At 39.3% G+C, this 19,084-nt stretch overlaps 1 long non-coding RNA gene across 1 annotated transcript; it reads right to left on the reverse strand.

Annotated features, from left to right (window-relative positions):
• Positions 1–223: 223 nt before the first annotated feature.
• On the reverse strand, positions 224–5,943 carry LOC117518853. Its single transcript, XR_004563104.1, has 3 exons — positions 5,933–5,943; positions 1,153–1,155; positions 224–379 (listed from the first exon to the last, which is right to left on the reverse strand). It is a non-coding gene; the product is annotated as an uncharacterized LOC117518853 (long non-coding RNA).
• Positions 5,944–19,084: the final 13,141 nt, after the last annotated feature.

The raw sequence follows: 19,084 nt of genomic DNA on the forward strand, positions 1-19,084 counted from the left end.
TGTGCCATGGTGCTGCTCTATCACTGTATTACATTACTAAGCCATATATATTGATTTATAACAGAAAACTGTCAAAAGGGGGAATAGTGGGAAAAGGGGAAAAGTGTAAAGATGATTGAATATATCAGAGCAGTAAATTGATCAGTCCATGTGAACGCACATTGACTCACGTGCGGTTATTCCACGAGCTGCACCTGATCCACAATGTAAATTTTGCCTTCCAGAACACCTCTTTATGTAATCATTTGAATTATGTACCTGTTGCCACATGTACATAAGGGCTGGATTGTCATTCCTACACTCATATTGTTATATTTAATAAAAATAATAAGCACACGCAGGAGCTGCTGTTGTCGCTGATGCTGCTTTCAAGTACCATCTGAAACATTTTTGTTGTTTCAAATTCAGCATTTGCTTGTGGCAAAATAATTAATTGTATCCACACAAAAGATTAATTCTTCCCTATATAAGATGCCTGAGCCCAGTGAAGCTGACCTCCCACCCAGATAAAAAATAAAATCCAAGCAAACAGGCTGAGTTTGCCTGTAAATTCCAACGGTACATGAACGCAGCGGCAGCACCAGCAGCAGCAGCGCTCACAAACTGGCTTCTATACTGTACGAAAACATTCAGCTGGTTGAACAAAGTCAAACTAAATGCTAACGTTACAGAAATTAAGCAAACGATAAAAAAAACCCATCAAGAACAACTGCAAAATGAAATACTGACAAATTGAGGTTTTCGTTGCCCTTCGTTCAAATTTTTCAACAGTTTAAAAATCCAGACGAAGCGCCACCTGCAGGAACGAAGCTGAGCTAAGGTTAAATGATGCCAACACAAGTCAACGAAAGTCCAGATTTCTTGTTTCATTTGGGCTTCATTGCCCTTCATTAAGTGCCGTGTGACTGGGCTCTAACATCAAACACTGTTTCGGTTGAGCCTACTCTTTGTCTCATGACTTCATTTCTAATTCTGTATTTTCTAGTTACTTTCTGGTTTATCTCTTCTAGATTGGACTACTGCAATGTTCTATTTTCCGGTTTACTGCAGTCCAGCATTAGAGCTCTCCAACTGGTTCAAAATGCTGCTGCCAGACTTTTGACATAAAGCAGAAAGTTTGACCACATTACACCCATTTTGGCATCCCTTCACTGGCTTCCTGTCCCAGTGAGCTCAGATTTTAAGGTTCTGCTACTAGTCTATAAATTGTTCACGGACTGGCACCTCCCTACCTAACTGACCTAATTAAACCTTACTTACCGGCCCGGGCTTTGCATTCTCAGAGTGCAGGACTACTTTGCGTCCCTTTTCCCGTTTGTATGGCTAGCATACTGCTATAGTTTTGTTTTACACTTTTTACTCTTTTAAATCATTTTATTAGGAAACGGAGCGGGCCGCGGCCTCAACTTTACCTAAATTCTGGGTCTTTTAGTGAAGCTTAGGGCTCGTGGCCAGCGATCACCTTAGTATTTCTTCTGTTGTTCTTGTTGAATTAATACTGGCAAATTATACAGTATTTCTTGTCTTTCTGATGCCTGATTCTGTTTTTTCTCTGTTTAAGGTGCAGCTCCATCCAGAGATGGGTGACCCTCCTGTCCTGTGCACCAACAGCATTTCCTGTATATTTGTTTTGTGAATTGTTCTGTAATTTATGTCTGTAGCATGGCCCAAACACAGGGTCAGCCCTTTGAGTCTGGTCTGCTTGAGGTTTCTTCCTCAGAGGGAGTTTTTCCTTACCACTGTTGCTCTGGGGGTTGGTTAGACCTTACCTGTGTGAAGCGCCTTGAGGCAACTCTGTTGTGATTTGGCGCTATAAATGAAAATAAATTAGAAAATTTCAGCATTCTTTGGAAGCAGGTGATTTCCATGGCTTGTAGCCTTCTTTCGTCTTCTTTCTTCAATACCCAGCATTCAGAACCATATACCAGTACCTGCAATACCTACATGTTATAAACCATATATTTGGTTCTCCTTGACATATTTTTGGCCCTCCAGATTTTGTGTAGCTTTCCAATTGATGCTGAGGCAAGCCCGATCTGTTTCTTTATGTCTGCGGTACATTTACCATCTTCTGATACTGAACTTTCTAGGTGTGTGAATTCCTGACGTGCTCCAAACCTCCATTATTCAGTTTGACTGTTTTCCAACAGTCATTACCTTGGTCTTCCATTTATTTATTTTCAAACCAAATTTTCTGCAGCAGTCGTTCACTCTATTTGTTGTTTCTTGTAAGGCCGCTGGAGTCTCTGCAATCAGGTCAATGTCATCAGAAAAATGAAGATTGTTGATTAGTTGTCCATTTGCACTCACACCAACAGTACAGTCAGCTAGTGCTCTTTGCATCACAGCTTCGAGCACTAACAGCAAAAGGTATGGTTACAGACTGCAACCTTGACGAAGCCCAGTGGTTACTGCAAACCAATCTGTCAAGTCCCCATCAACCCTAACTGCACTCACACACTTACTATATAAGTCTTCCGAGAGTACATTCTGGAATTCCATAATGATGAAGCACTTGCCATAGTCCTTTCTGCCACACACTGTTAAATGCCTGCTTGAAATCAATAAAGTTATTATACAGGATCTTGTTTTTCTCACAATACTTTTCCACCAGCTGCCGTATTACAAATATCTGATCCACAGTTCCTCTGCCTTCTCTTCTGTGATCACAAACTCTAGATTATGCTTGAGTCTCCATTTCAACATCCCTGTATAGATCTTTCCTGGAACACTCAACAAGCTCATTCCTCTATAATTACTACACGCCATTTGGTCATCCTTCTTATGAATTGGTACAATGACTTGCCCCAATCTATGGGACATTTGCTTTCCTCATATATTTTGTGACATCATTTATGCATCAATGAGACCGACACCTCTTCACCTGCTTTTATAATTTCTGCAGTTATGTTGTCTATTCCCGGATCCTTGCTCCTTTTCAGTCTCTTGATTTCATTCTCCACTTCACCTTCCAAGAAGTTCTGCATGTCGTTAACATTTGTTGGTTCTAGTTCAGTGAGCACTGTGTCGTCTGCTGCGTTCTTCTCATTATACAACTCCTCAAAGTCTTCCCGCCAGTGGTCCAGTACTTGGTCTGTGCTATCCAATATGATGCCATCTTTGTTTTTAAGACTTGTCATCTTCGGTACGAAGCTCTGTGTCAGTTCTTCAATTGTTGTGAAGATCTTTGAGTTGTGATATTTCAAACTTTTTTCCAGTGTGATTCATTTCTCTATATGATCCACTGATCTTTGTAGTGATCTTTCCTTAACTTCTTTCAGATTTCTCGTGTCAAGATGTTTTGTTCTCTCCATGTGTCTTCATTTTCATATCAGTTATTCCAGTGGTGGGCACAGTTACGCTAATTAGCAAAGCTAACTTTTTCATTAGTGGATTAGCTTTTCAGCTAACTTTCAAAGCCATCAGCGGACCAATTAGCTTCCTCTAAACTTAGTTCTGCTAACTTTCATTCTGATAACATTTTTTTGCTGGTAAAGTGAGTGAAGTTTAACAGTCAAAAACGTTTGTAAACCCTAAAATCATACATGTTACTTCCTGTCTGTTGTGTGTCTGCAACAATCTGTTCTGTCAAGATGAACTCCTGTAGCATAAATCGACAGTTCGTGTGTCTGCTTTAAAGACAGCACATCCATGCAAATCTTTACTTTTTTAAAGTGAAAGACACTTGCTCTATTTTAATGTAAAGACAAAGCTTACGTGGGTTTTCTTCGGTGGGGAAGCTCAACACGACGGATGAGGTGTAGATTTTACCAGTAGCATTGGACGCAACACGGATGAGCTGTTCCTGTGTTTATAAATATAAATCAAAGATAAGCTGTGACTATTAATATTGCGATTTACTGCTTTTTATAAACACGATGACCGTGTTTGGGATTTTATTTTTTATTGGTTTATTTTTCATGCATCTATTTTGTATTTGTGATCCTGGGAATTTACCCAACAACCCTTATTGGCTTATCAGTAGCTGACAGTGTAATCCGATGTGGCCGCAACCGAGTCAGTACTAAAAGTTAGTGGTAACGTCTGCTATTTTTTAGCAGTTTTTATTGGTTTAGTGGTATAAAAGTTTACTTTTCTGTTAGCGGATTAATGGTTATTGAAGCTAACTTTTCAGCTAGCTGTGCCCACCACTGGGTTATTCTTCAAAATCTTCCTCCTGTCACTGAGTGCTAACACTTCATATGATATCCTGGGTGCTGGTTTATACTGTCCGAATCCAAGGGGCTTCTCTACAGTTTCCGTATAGACGGTTTGAATTTCTTTCCACAAGTTCTCTATGCTGTTGGTACCTGCTATCCTTGATGTCTTTTCCCGCAACGTTTCTTTGAATGCTCACATGACTTGGTTATCCTTTCTCTACATCAAATTTCCAGTTTTGCTGTCGAGAATCTACTTTCTTTAGCTTCAGTCTGATGCCCGGCTAACATGAGTTGATGATTTGAGCCCACATCTGCCTTTTGGAAATGACCGACATGTAGAGATGTTGCTTTGCCAACTTCTATTGACGATTATGTAGTCAGTCATATTTGAATGTTCCACCCGGAGACTCCCACGCCACTTAAGGTTTGCCGTACATTGCTAAAAGCATGTATTCATGATCTTTAAATTGTTACTAGAGCAGAATTGCAGTTTGTCTGTGTCCTTTCATTTTCTGATCCATATCCAAATTTCCCCATGGGTTCCTTTGCGGGTTTTCCAATCCGTTACCTACTTTGGTATTTAAAATCACCCATGATCACCACTACATCTGAATCTGACGTGTTGTCTACAGTGTTTGTAGTATTGGAAGAATTTTTCTATCCCTCATCTGGTGCAGTGGAAGTTAGAGTTAGACCTGGATGATAGTACCTTTTCCGAACAAGGTCCCTGAATCGGGCTGATATGTGCAGGCCCAGTCCACGTTTGTTTTTCGTGCTCCCGTGACAAATGGAGTCAAATTTTCATGACGGGGTTTTTTTAACTCACTATTCCTAACCCTACTCCTACCCCTGACCCTAACCTTAACCATAACCTAATCTTACTCTTTCCCCCCACCCTAACCATAACCACCCGACCATCATCTTGCCATCCCAAGTACAACATTTTGATTTCTTCTTTCATTAATTCACGAACCAACACATCCATTGGTGTACAAATGGGTGTGCAAATAAAAATGTTGTTGGAAACAAAGAACGGCAGTTGCATTGTGCTGTGTGCTGCTTTGTGTGCGGTGAAAGATAACGTCCTCTGTATTTGACAGGTCCTATTGTGCGCGTTTGGGGGATTTAAGGGACAGCGTGCATGTATTTTCCTCTTTGCACATAATGACCAAAAAAATCTTTTTATTTGGGTGGGGGGGGCTTTTTAGATTCTGTTCCAATCAAGCCATCCCAGAGTTTCAGCCCATTGTTCCTTTCATTTCAGATGGTAGTAAAAACCCCAATCTCTCCACATGAGCACACAGCTAACTGGGTCACACTTGATTTTACTTGGAGAGCACAATCTTTTGAAATGGGAGAATTTCAGATGTAGCACCAGGGCTCTGTATGAGACCATTTGGATGAGAGCCAACATTTCCAAATCTGTGGACTGTTACATTCAGTACCCAAGCCAAAATCTTTTATTCATATGGACTTAGAAGAAATATCCAAAGGTCTTCTTGGAGCAGAAACTCTGATCTTTAAAAAACTTTGTATGTACGCAGGAAAAGGTTGAATTGATATCTGATAGCGGTAGATATGGGGATGGTTTGAGACGTCAGGTGTCTTTAGCCTCTGAAGGATTACAGTGCCGTCTGTTGTGTTTAGTTGTTGATGCTTCACGTCTCCAAGCAGAAAAAAAGCAAGACATGTTTTTTAGCTTGCAAGGTGGCAGGTCGATATCATCACTTCTCACTGAAATACCACATGACAACTTTTCTCAACTGAGGCACAAATTACACAAAAACAAAACCTCTGAGCTGCTGGGGATCAGCCCGAAATGATTATGGATTTTCTGTTTGTCCATTTTCTTGGTTGCTTTGGTCTAATTTGACACTCTTTAAAGAGCGTGTTCTCATTTACTGTGTAGAGAAACACTCCCTCTGGGTTAGTATACTGCCATTTGTCAACCAGACAAAAGTGCTGTCTGTGCCTCTTGTCTTTCACCATCCATTCTGCCACATCGCAGGATATTAACTGGATTCACAGGGTGCATGCGGGAAAAAGGCCAATTTAATGTTCAGCAAAGAAGACAAAGTACTTCCTTATTGTCAGATGTGAATACTAGGATTACCAATAGTACAGGTTGGGCAGTTCAGACAAATTCAAGATGTCCCTGAACCGATCACAGACCCTGAAATCAGACTTATACAGGCTGGTTCGTTTTTGATGTGTTGGTTTCAGCACCACAGTGGTGTAGCGGTTAATGCTGTCACCTCAACAAAGAAGGCATACGTTCCGTTTTTTTTTTTTTTTTAATACCCACATATACTGTATTGGCTTCACTACTTCTATATCTCAGTGCAGGTTTTGATACAGTGGACCACAGAATTCAAACAGATAGATAAAGACTCTGGGTGGGCATCTCAGGCACTGCTTATTTTACAGTACATCACAGTTGACTAATAGGAAATCTCTTGCATCATGTGATGGTTTTATTTTCTCAGATTTAATAGCATGTGGAGTGCCTCAGGGCTTGGTCCTGGGTCCAATTCTTTTATCATTTGTATGTGATGGATGAGTAAGGTTATACAATAACTTTGTGAAGTCTTATGTTGTGATTTGGCAGAATATAAATTAACTGAATTAAATTATATTGGGCAGCAGTCTTAGTGGTTAGCACTGTTGTCTCACAGCAAGAAAGTCCCAGGTTCACTTCTGACCTGGTCCTTTCTGTGTGGCTTTTATGTTCTCCCTGTGTTTGTGTGGGTTCCCTCCAGGTGTTCTGGTTTCCTTCCACATATGCAGTTTAGGTGAATTGGTGACTCTAAATTGACTGGTAGGTGTGAGTGGGAGTGTGAATGTGTTTGTCTCTTTACATGTGTCGGCCCTGTGAGAGAATGGCAGCCTGTCCAAGGTGTACCTGGCCTTTCACTAAATGGCTGCTGGGATAAGCTCCAGTGCAGTCAGTTCTGCCCCTCCCTCCCTGCGGCAGGCCTCGTCGTCTCTCAAGCTTGCCTGGCGGCGCGACTTATAGTTGCAGCGGCCTTCACCCACTTTGCCTCCATTTGGATGACGGACTGCTTCAAGTTTAGTGCACATAAACAATGTCAAATGTATATGTGTTGTCTTTAATTTTGATGTGTGCCATTATTACGGTAAACAAGTAATAATTGTGGATTAATTGCTGTATCTTGTCTGAGGTAATTGGAGTGTAAACATAATTGCCCTTTTTTGGGATCAATAAAGTTGTCTGAAGTCTGAAGTCTGTGACTATTAATTGAAATAAGCAGGTACGGAAAATGAGTGAGTGAATGAATTGGGGTTTTTTTTGTACATAATTAATAGACACATTAATTCATTTCCATTTATTTATAAAGCACCAAACTATAAGTTACCACAATGTAATGTACACAAGCAGTCTAGACCATACCCACCTTGTAAGCAAGCAGATTGATGACAGTGGAAGTAGTAAGTCATATGTAGGCTCTGAGGGCCATTGATACTGGTGCTTGTCCCTGGAATCTGTAGCATTAGTGGGGCAGATATGTAATAAAAAATTTCCCGAGATGTTCATATCAAGCAGAAAGTATGTAAATTTGCTTACAGAATATTTGAAGTATGGTGATTTCAGATTTTGCTGGATCTAAGCACTTTTCCAAAGGAATTCAGAAGTAAAAATGAGAATTAAAGATGGCTGCCACTATTATTGGTTCATTAGATTTCATACTCTAATCTTTGACACATCATCACCTTTGAATGTCAGTAGGACAGTTTGTCAGTAGGAGTCAGGATAGCTCAATGGTTAGAGTGTTGGTCCACTAATCCAGATAAAATACAGGCTCTCCTGGGAGACCAGTTCAAATGAACTGAAGCAGAAGTCCTGTGTAAGCATGCTAACAATGTGAAACAGGTTTTAATCTGTTGGTTTTGATGAAATCCAAACTATATGCAGCAGTATTTTGATGGCATACAATGTCATTGAGTGCATTTACAGGTAAATTAGGCAGACATTTTACACTTAAGACTGAATGACATACCTTAACCTGTCATTTTTCTCAATTGTCATGTGGCTGTTCCTATGTGAAAGGCTTGAGAGTCCATTTCAGGTTGTTGATAAAACAATAATATTTTTGAAGGCAATAGAAGCTTTGAATAACAATAGGCCTGACACTCTTCTTTCCAATAACTTCTGAACTTATGTTCTTTATTTTTCAGGACTTGTAGTGATGGTATCTGGTGATGGATGGAATGTAGAGTAGAATAAGAAATTGACTGTATTATGAATTAATCACTAATGCATGAATAATTAATGTATTAATTATTATGTATTAATAACTGTATTATTAATTCAGCATATCAAAATACCCTGTGTACCAAAATTCAGTAACCTGTGTCCCAAGATAAGTGACTATCAATGTTTCAACATAGCAGCCATATTGGAATTCAAGATGGCAGCCAACCCAATGGTTAGACATCTTGGATCTGGCAATTTTTGAATTCAGCATTTGAAAATACCCCTGTATGCAAAATTTCACACTTTCTGCCGTCTGCCACACTTTCTTGACATTTTTTTTTCCCAGATATATGCCCCACTACATGAGGTGGATGACAGTCTATGACTCTCTTTTCTCTGGACTGGACATCAGTCCACTGGCGTTTACCCTACATAAGTCAGTAGTGTACCCATTCACAAGTGGATGGACTGAGACACGGTAGATGAAATGTGTTGCCTGAGGGCACAGATAAGCACAGGTAGCGTAACTGGGAATCAAATCCAAGTCTACATATTGGTCCAGTATATAGGGATGTAACAATGTATTGTGAAAATCATATCATGAAGCCTGTATCAAATAATATTTTTAACAAATTAGTATTGTGATAACATAAAAGTTAAATACTGTGTGGAAGAAATAATGACCTCTTGCAAAAGAAGCCTATGATTTATTAAATACATAAATAGGAAACAGATGACATAATATTCAGTACAGAATCATTTGTTTACGATACGATACGATACACTTTATTGTCCCCTCAGGGAAATTTGTCTTGGACTCATGCTAAGTGCCTTTACAAAAGGAAAACAAACAGATACAAGTAAAAACACAACCACATCCATAACAAATTAACATGACAGGAAGTGAGGAGAAACACCATAAGTATTGCACAATTCCAGTTTTAGACATTATTGTTTAGCAATTTGATGGACATGGGGACGAATGAATTTTTGAGTCTTTGTTTCTTTAAAGTTAAAACATTTACCACAGATAACTTTTAGCATAATTAGTGGGAGCAGTGATGCAATTATGTTTCATGATATATATCAAATTGTGTTAGGTATATCATGATATGTATCGTATCGTGAAACCTGTGTATTGTTACACCCCTTCTGTTATATGCTGATATACACTACTCTTGTAAAACTGCAGCATTATCAATGGTACTTTTTGAGCTTTACCTTTGGCACAGAATAATTACAACTTACTGCCACTGATTCATCACTTTATCACAACACATTAAATATTCTCACCTCATGTTTCTCTTATTCACAGTGACCAGTTTCACCACACTCGCACTCCGCCATACATCTTAGCAGTAAAGCACATTTGTCCACAGTGTATGATTTATAGCATCTTGTTCAAGGATGGATGTTGGCTATCTTGGATGTACTAAAGGATTTTAAAACTGTAGCTGTTCATAAGATAGAGACTAACTCTGTAACAGTTAAGAAACTAGTATCACTAATGTCATTTGTCTGTTTCTTTTGTGGAGCAGAAACGACGGGAGTCTCTTCCTGCGGTTCACCAGGTGGTTCGGCGGCGTTTCTCTGGGCCGCTTGTTCTGCCTCCACTGTGGCGGCGACACTCCTGCCAGGAGCGCCCAAATGACAGCCGAAGGCAGAGCGCAATACCGGGGCTGCCGTTGGACCGCCTAGAAGTGCTATATTTCAGAGCACTAGCCAGCCATGATGAGCACCGGTCAGTCACACTCGTTTGGTTTTTCAGGCTGTGATTGATGAATTTATCATGTGCCTTATGAAATGATTCAGAGGTTTGTGGGGGGTTATGGTTTTAGATTTTTTTTTAAACTACATTTTTAGAAAGCATAAGAAATGAGAAATAAATTTAAAAAATCCATTTTTTTTCCAAAGGTTGTTATGACCACCATCTTGGATTTCCAAAAATGACAACCTTTGGAAATAGTCAGGTTCCTTGAATAATTTTGTTAACATTTGGGGAGATCTGGGAAGTTATACATTTTTAGCAGGCTTATGAAATGAGTAATCCAAAAAAAAAAAAAAAAAAAAAACCCAAACAAACTGTTTTTGTTTCTTTAAAAAGGTTGTTATGGTGGCCATCTTGAATTTCTGAAAAGTGGAAACCTTTGAGACCTCACTTTCTGGACCCCTGGTTAACCTAGGATCATGATTAAATTGACTAAGAATTTTGTAGGGCAAGGAACCAGCAATACTAATTACATATTACATACAGCTGACATTCCCTCACAATGTAAGGAGCTTCATCTCAGTCTCCTTAGAATGATTTTGTTTGACACAAAGGCATTCTATCAGTACTCAAGAATCCTTTTTAAGATACCCAGTACCAAAAAATCCAGTCATCATCGTAGATCACTGGTGAGTGTTTAGGTCTCATAACCATTCAGTATATAGGATGCACCAGGACCTTAAAGACCTACTGGACCTTCATTCTCCTGCAAAGGCATCATCTATAGGACACCGTAGTCTCATTTGAACCCTTCGTGATATCGCAGGATTTGACCACTTACAGGGACCTCCATTTAATACCCAGCATAACTTCACATGGATAAATGGTGTACTGTTTTGTTTTCGGCTGAGCTCACCAAAGCAGTCGCAAAAGATTTTTTTTTTTCGGTTCCCTGTGGAGAGGAAATGCGGAGGAGGTGGGAGATGTTGTGTCGGTAAGTGTTAGCCTACACAGCTAACCAGAGTAGCTCCGTTCTCTCGCCTGCTAAACCGCCTCAACATGTTTGTGTTCCAGATCATAAACAAACCGCAACACATGTCCACTTTCCCACCACATCGTCACTTTTTCTTTGTATTTTCACTTTGTTTGTGTGTAATTTGCCCAAAAACCCATTGAAAATGCCGTGGGTTGTACCCCCGGAAGTAGAGAAATGACATCGTCCACAAATGAGACTGCGCTGCCCTATTCCAGTCACCTCTGTGTGGGGACTTCACTAAGGGGAAACTGCAAGTGGCATATGGGTGAGCTGTGTGCTGCAGTCCACTCACTGCCTTGTGCTGCTTTGCACTGGGATCGAACAAGGGTTTCTGACAACTAATGAAAGTCATTAGTCAGCAGGTTAGGTACCAATAAACATCGACCAATCTTGACAATAAATTAATAAGGTCAAGTGTATGCAGTGAAATTCCTGAAAAAAAAACAAAACCAAAAAAATGTAGAACAATTAAATTATGACATTAACACAGTGGAATCGATGTTCAGTATTGTTAGATATAAGATATTTATTCAAAGACCTTAAGTGAATGAAGTACTGGCTTTCTGCTTGATCTCTGTCCTCTGTGAAACAATCTGCTAGGACACTCTGTGCAAGAAAACCTAACTATTAGTCAGCTAGCTGGTTGTTTGCTCTGTATGCACCACTCTGCATTTAATCATTAGTGATCGATCTCTGCTCCCCTCCACAGCATGTCTTTTTCCTGGTTCTTTCCCTCAGCCCCAACCAGTCCCAGCAGAAGACTGCCCCTCCCTGAGCCTGGTTCTGCTGGAGGTTTCTTCCTGTTAAAAGGGAGTTTTTCCTTCCCACTGTAGCCAAGTGCTTGCTCACAGGGGGTCGTTTTGACCGTTGGGGTTTTACATAATTATTGTATGGCCTTGCCTTACAATATAAAGCGCCTTGGGGCAACTGTTTGTTGTGATTTGGCGCTATATAAAAAAATTGATTGATTGATTGATTGTATTCAACTGTTATGGCTCATTTTCCCAACCTTAGTAGAACCCATAAATATTACACCTAAAACCTTAAAAAACATTAGTAATTGACATCTTTCAGGCTTTGGTAGATGAAAAGATTCTAATTAGTGCCCTTCTAATATTTATCAGGAAGTGTGGTGCTTCTGGTAACACTCAGGCTGCAGGAGAGAGAGAACTGAGGGAGGGAGAGAGAGAGGTGTGTGAGGGGAAGAGGGAGAGCGAAAGATGAGAGAGCAATAAAAGCAGAAGGAAACGGGACGACAACGAGACCAGGGCAGACACAGAGAGATACTGGTTCTCCGGTTGGTCTCATCATCGCTCCGGTGCGGACAGACAGCAGCATGATGCCGTCGCGCGCATCTACTCTGTAACTCCTCAACCTGAAACACTTATTTATCGACTTTAAACCAACTCGACTTCAGCATTCAGCTTTTAAAAACCAAGAACTAAAAGAAAGTAAAGGATGGAGTGTGCCACGCTGAGCAGAGAGGGAGCGGGGCTCGCGAAGCCGCCGAAGCATCTGTGGCGGCAGCCGAGGACTCACATCCGGATCAAACAGCGCTTCAACTCGGACAACGAGCGGTACCTGTGCCACAACCGGACCCTGGAGAAGCTGCGACCCGGTCTGAAGAAACCCCGCATGTCGTGGCCTTCCTCCCTGAAACGGTAACAAGTAACCCTCACAATTAATTCAGAGGACGAAGATTTAATCGGCGTCATTTATCCCTTTAAAGCCGCTTCGGGTGGAAAGAAACAAGGTCTGAAAGTTTTAAAAATAGCCAAACGCTAATTGGGAGATTCATGGAAAAGTCCAGTGGTTTGGTAAGCAGTTTGGTATTTCTGAGTGGGATTCGTTGTTTGGTCGACATTAATATGTGTCTAATAATCCCTAATGCTAATTTGAGAAAAAAAAAACCGTGTTAGAGAATTGTGTCCACTTTATTAAAGAAAGTAGCAAGGCTTTTGCGAATTAATGAAATTATTGTAGCTTTACAGCCCTACAAACAGCAATAAACATAATTCAGTAGTCACACAAGATGTTTCTGTTTACATTTCATGCTTACTACTTTTTAAGATATAGAGAAATGCATGTCTTAAATTATTAAATATTTAGTTTTTTTTTTCATTTTGCTGAAAAATAATTTTATTTTAGCCATCATTTTTGCACAGTAATATAGCTTTGAAGTGACTGAGTTTTTGATTTTTGTTTTATATATAACACACACACATCTCTCTCTCTCTCTCTCTCTCTCTCTCTCTCTCTCTCTCTCTCTCTCTCTCTCTCTCTCTCTCTCTCTCTATATATATATATACTGACCAAAAATATAAACACAACACTTGTTTTCCCTCACATTTTTCATGAGCTGAACTCAGAGATCGTACACATTTTCTATATACACAAAAGACCTATGGCTCTCAAATATTGTTCACAAATCTGTCTAAATCTGTGTTCACAGGCTCTAGATTGGGTAGTGTTTATAAAATAGGCAGCTGACATTTTTCAAGGGTAATAAATTAAGCAAAGCTTGAATAATGAGTTGGAATGGCGTGTGAGTTCAGAATGTTTTTAGAACCTTTGAGCTCAACAGTTTTTAGAAGAAGAACCCAACCTATTTATTTTCTGTTAATTACATATTTTTATGTTAATTTACTGTCTTAATGTATTTATAATTTGTTTAGGTTCTTGTTATCATATACACACTATTATTATTATCTATTAGTTTTTTATTACTTCTATTATGTCATTTGATTTTTAAATAGACCACAATGGAAATAGGCATTTTCACTTTCTTGTGTCATCCATGTATTTTTAAATTATGGAAATAGGCATTTTCACTTTCTTGTGTCATCCATGTATTTTTAAATTATTTTCAATTATATTATGTACTTATATTGAACTTAATAAATAATTTAATATACAGATTATTTACCGCCCCCTGCTGGAATTCGGGTTGGGTATCGAGAACCGGTTCTTTTCAGGTATTGTTAAGAAATTATTCAATCCACCGATATCAATAGTCTTTTTTATTAATGATTCCCTTATCAGTCCTTTAAAGAAGCCATTGTTTTTGAGAGTGTTTGTCGGGAAAATGATCATTTCTCTATGTTGATTACAGACCCTGCAGCGGGTCTGTAATCAACCATTTCTGCATTTTGAACCGTGAACCAGTGAAGCACTGCTTCGACATGCTGGCTTATTCGTTCTTTGATTTGCTGCTCTTCAGAAGCGGCAAGTCCATTTCTTAACCCCTCTCAAAGCCACTAAAATATGTCAATCTCGAGTCACTTTTGTGTGGATTAAAGTCACTAACTAGGACTCTTGTCTTGTTGCAGTCAAGAAACGAGAATCATCCTCCGTTTCGTTGGCATAATTCAAACTGTTGCACGGCTCTTTGCTGAGACAGAGTCCGCTCAGAATCAATAACTTCAAAACGAATTGCCACCTTAAATAAAAAGCTGTAATACAGACAATAAATTACAGTAGAATAAAACGGGTTTTTTTCCTCCCAAAATGAGACGTCGTGCATTCTTATGAATTACATCCTGACGTGCAGCACAGCCAGCTACAAGCGCAACCCATTCTCACGGCAAGTCGGGGGTGGTTATGGTGAGGGTGGAGGGAAGGAGTAGGGTTAGGTTATAGTTAAGGTTAGGGTCGGGGGTAGGAGTAGGGTTAGTAATAGTGAGTTTAAAAAAAAAAGTCACAAAACTTTGACTCATTTCGTCACGGGAGCACGAAAAAAAAAAAAAAACGTGAGACTGGGCTGACAAACTCAGCTCAGATGTATGGAAAGACATTCATGCCAGTAATGTCTGAAAGGAAATGCTTTTGACAAAAACTACAGATTTTGTTTATTTCTATTTATGTCCAGAGTTTAAGGATCCAGTGACCAACTTCATATTTATTTACTTTAGGACTCAATAAAATAATGGTATCGTTATCGATAAAATCTTATCAGTACCCATCTGTCAGAGTTGAAATCTGTAAAAGAGCAACTCAGCACAAAAAAATTATCACGCAAGAGACTGAATTTCATTTCCTGATCAGGAGAGAACAAATGAGCGAGTCCCTTCATGAAGAACCGCCGTCTGCTCTGAAGGGCCCCACCCATTTGCTTCTCCTATTTATTGACAAAAAGTTACATACAAGCATATAGGAGCGGCAATATCACAAACAAGGAAAAGACACAGAGTCTGGTCTCATATTGATATGAAAACTGTTATGGCTTTAAGCCTTCAGTCTCCTAGTCTTCCCATAACAATTTCCAGCCCTGAACCAGTGTGCCGGTCACACCCCTTTTCCCTCAAGGCTGAACCGTTAATTAAAGACCCACATCTGCACTCAGCAAAACATAGCTTTAGCTAAACAGTCTGCACATTCACTAAGCCAAAGATCATCTGTTCACCCTCTCGTGTGAGTAGTTTTAATGATTACTTGAACAGTTCAGTGTATATGGTTGCTTTGACAATTAGTGATTAATTAAAAGAATAATGGTACATGAACTCTCACACATGCATATATGTATATATGAAAATAGAGAACAGAATCAAAGACAAGATCAAAGACAGTACATCAAAGTAAAGGCATTAACAATCAAAGTAAAGACATTAATATTTGATAATCATATTGCTAATATATAGAAAATCCTCTCACTATCCCTAGCTGGAATGGCGTGTGAGTCCAGAATGTAATCATCAATGTCCATTGCTCAGTGGTGTTAGCTAATATCTATAGTTTCTCCAAAAATATTTGTCCTGTTAACGTTCTGTTTTGGCGGTGTTCATCCTTGACCCAAAATTCATAAGCATACCAAATGGCAACTGTCAGCTCTCCCCAGTTTGTCTGTAATTGAAGTTATACACATGCACACAGAGCTTTTTTATCTTTTCTGCATTCTGCCGCAAGCAGATGCTTTTGTTTTTACACACCCAGAAAACAGAGACAGTGGCAGAAGACAAAGGCAATGCACTTCTCACTCATGGTAATGGCAACATGACACTTACCTAAACTGACAAAACCAATCAAACTACAAAAAACATGGTGCTTTGCAGCACAACATCCATTGTTCACTTTTGTTAGCTAATATTGCTAAGATCTCCAAAAATATTAGTTCTATCAACTTTCTGTTTTCACAGTGTTCATCCTTCACACAAAATACATGAGCATAGCAAATCAGCTCTTCCCAGTTTCTGCATGATTGAAGCCATAATATATATATATATATATATATATATATATATATATATATATATAAACGATTAGTCGAGTAACTCGAATAATTCGATTACAAAAAATGTTCGAGACAAATTCTGTGCCTCGAAGCTTCATTTAACATTGCAGTACATATGCCAGGCCTGTGTGTGGCACTGTAATGTCCCCAGAAAAACAAACAGAAGAAGACTAGCATGCATGAGCCGTGTAAGCGCTAATCAAATTAGCACAAAAGCTACAGCTTTCCAACGCGACACAGAGTAAAATAAAGCCCTTTAAGAGAAAACCGGTCCAGGCTGATCATCTGAAATAGTTTACTGCGCATTTAAAGTGAAGCAGTGTGTTTGTTTATAAAACAAACCACCGTTTCGTCCGTTGCTTGCTCTCCGCTCTACGTGGGGAGTGGCTATTCCCGTGGCAGCCGGTGGCTGCCTCTCTTTGCCCTGTGTGAGCGGCTCAGCACTGCCCTCACAGCTCCGTCCCGGCAACACTGACAAACAGTCTTTGGAAGAATTACACTCTTCCTTCTGTGTTTTGCTCAGACTCGCACTGAACATTTCACTTTTTAATTTTCACACAACGCTTCACAAACACAGTAACTCAAATAAAATAATAATAATAATAATTTTAAAAAACCTGACTGCGAGGCTGCATGTTCAACCTCCAGCTGAAATGCACTGACTGAATCACAGAGAAAGAGGGATTAAAAAAAAAATCACGCAGGGACCCAGTTCATCAACCTTAAAAAAAGAAAAAAACACTTAAAATGGTTGAATTTTACAAGTTAGGATAAACAAAAAACAGAAAGCCACATCCCATCACCATTTCAGCAAAATGTCAAGACTTTGGCTGAGCTCCTGACACCAGGAAAGATCCAAAACTTGTAAAGATGTGAAAAAATAAATGATTACCCAGGAAAACAGGAAGGGATACACTAAATTTGACAATCTCCGTGATGACGCAGCGACATTGTGCCATTGCTTAGGGAGAGCCCTGGACTGTTGATGTTGTTAAAAACGCAAAAGTACTTTTTATCCGATTACTCGATTAATCGCCAGAATAATTGATAGAATACTCGATTACTAAAATAATCGATAGCTGCAGCCCCCAATATATGAGGTCTATTAGAAAAGAAACCGACAGTTTTATTTTTTTTAAAACTATATGGATTTGAATTACGTGTGATTACATCAGCCAAGCTTGAACCCTCGTGCGCATGCGTGAGTTTTTTCACGCCTGTTGGTGACGTCATTCACCTGTGAGCACGCCTTGTGGAAGGAGTGGTCCAGCCCCCTCATCGGATTTTTATTGTCTGAGAAGTTGCTGAGAGACTGGCGCTGTGCTTGATCAAAATTTTTCAGAAACTGTGAGGCACATCCAAGTGGACACCATTCGAGAAATTCAGCTGGTTTTCTGTGAAAATTTTAACGGCTGATGAGAGATTTTGGATTGTTTCTATCGCTGTAAGGACTTCCCACGGAGCGGGACATCGCGCAACGCTCCGAGGTGACGTCGTCATCCTGTTTCAAGCTGAAAACCTCCAAATTTAAGCCTCTGTAGACCCAGGACGTCGTGAGAGAACAGAGAACTTTCACAAGACGTCGGAATATATATATATATATATATATATATATATATATATATATATATATATATATATATATATATATATATACACACGCATGCACGCACACACAGGCCACTTGGCTATTATAATACAGATATCTGTGTGTGTGTGTGTGTGTATCATGGTTATGTGAAACTTACTTTCTGATGCAGTGATTTAGTTTCACATAACCAGGAGACTTTTTATTAAATTCAGTGATTCATTCATTCATTAACAAAAACAGCAGCAACAACAGTAATACAGTCATCGTTACTTTTACCATTGCATTGCAGCCTACTTTTTTTTTTTAAATAATGCATGGTGATGATTCGGCTCAGTGGACCCAACATATTGCAAAAAGTCCTTGCTGCCTCTGCAGTCATAAACAGATATTCACTATGAGAGGGTTTGTGCAGTGCTGGCTGTTAAGGTATCACTCAGCAACTGAGTCATGAATTTGTCAGTTTCAAAGGTACTCGTATATGGACCCTGCACCCACTACTAAATGGCATTTGAAAATACTGATTATTAAACCATCAGATAATTTTGTGCAAGCCTTCTAACACAATTTTCAAATCTGATAAGATGAAATTTCTCCTTTATTTTCCTGTATATCATTTTGAAATGTGGACTTGCATGACAAAAAGGAGGGATGATGTATCACTTGCCAACTGTGTGATTATTCTAATCCTAAGCATTTCCAGCTTGTGGACAGTGTTATGCATGATGCTTCCTGATGAGTGGAAAATGCAGTTTAAAATGCATGTAAGTTGGTACGTTTCTAAATATTTGGATTTTTTTTTTTTTTAGTATTAGCACTTAAATATGGCTGTAAATGCCATGCCTATTATACTTCTGACAATTGTATTCGCAGTTAAACTGGGACAGAAGAACAGGACAAGTATGAATCATAGATGTATTGCAGCTGGAGGGCTCTGTTGTGATTTACAGTATGCAGCACCAGAGTTCTTTCTATACATCTTTCATATGGTTAGACAAGATGATGCAGGTTACGTATTCTGCATCTTCATGCTGCAGTGCTTAATGCATAGATATGTTGAGTGTATTGCAACAGAAGGTGTTAGTTTCACCATAGATTATTGTGGGATTTTTTTTTTTTTCTTGTTCAATCTATTGAGTTTTGTTAAAG

Source organism: Thalassophryne amazonica, chromosome 10 (genome assembly GCF_902500255.1).
Source record: "Thalassophryne amazonica chromosome 10, fThaAma1.1, whole genome shotgun sequence".
NCBI classification, from domain to species: Eukaryota; Metazoa; Chordata; class Actinopteri; order Batrachoidiformes; family Batrachoididae; genus Thalassophryne; species Thalassophryne amazonica.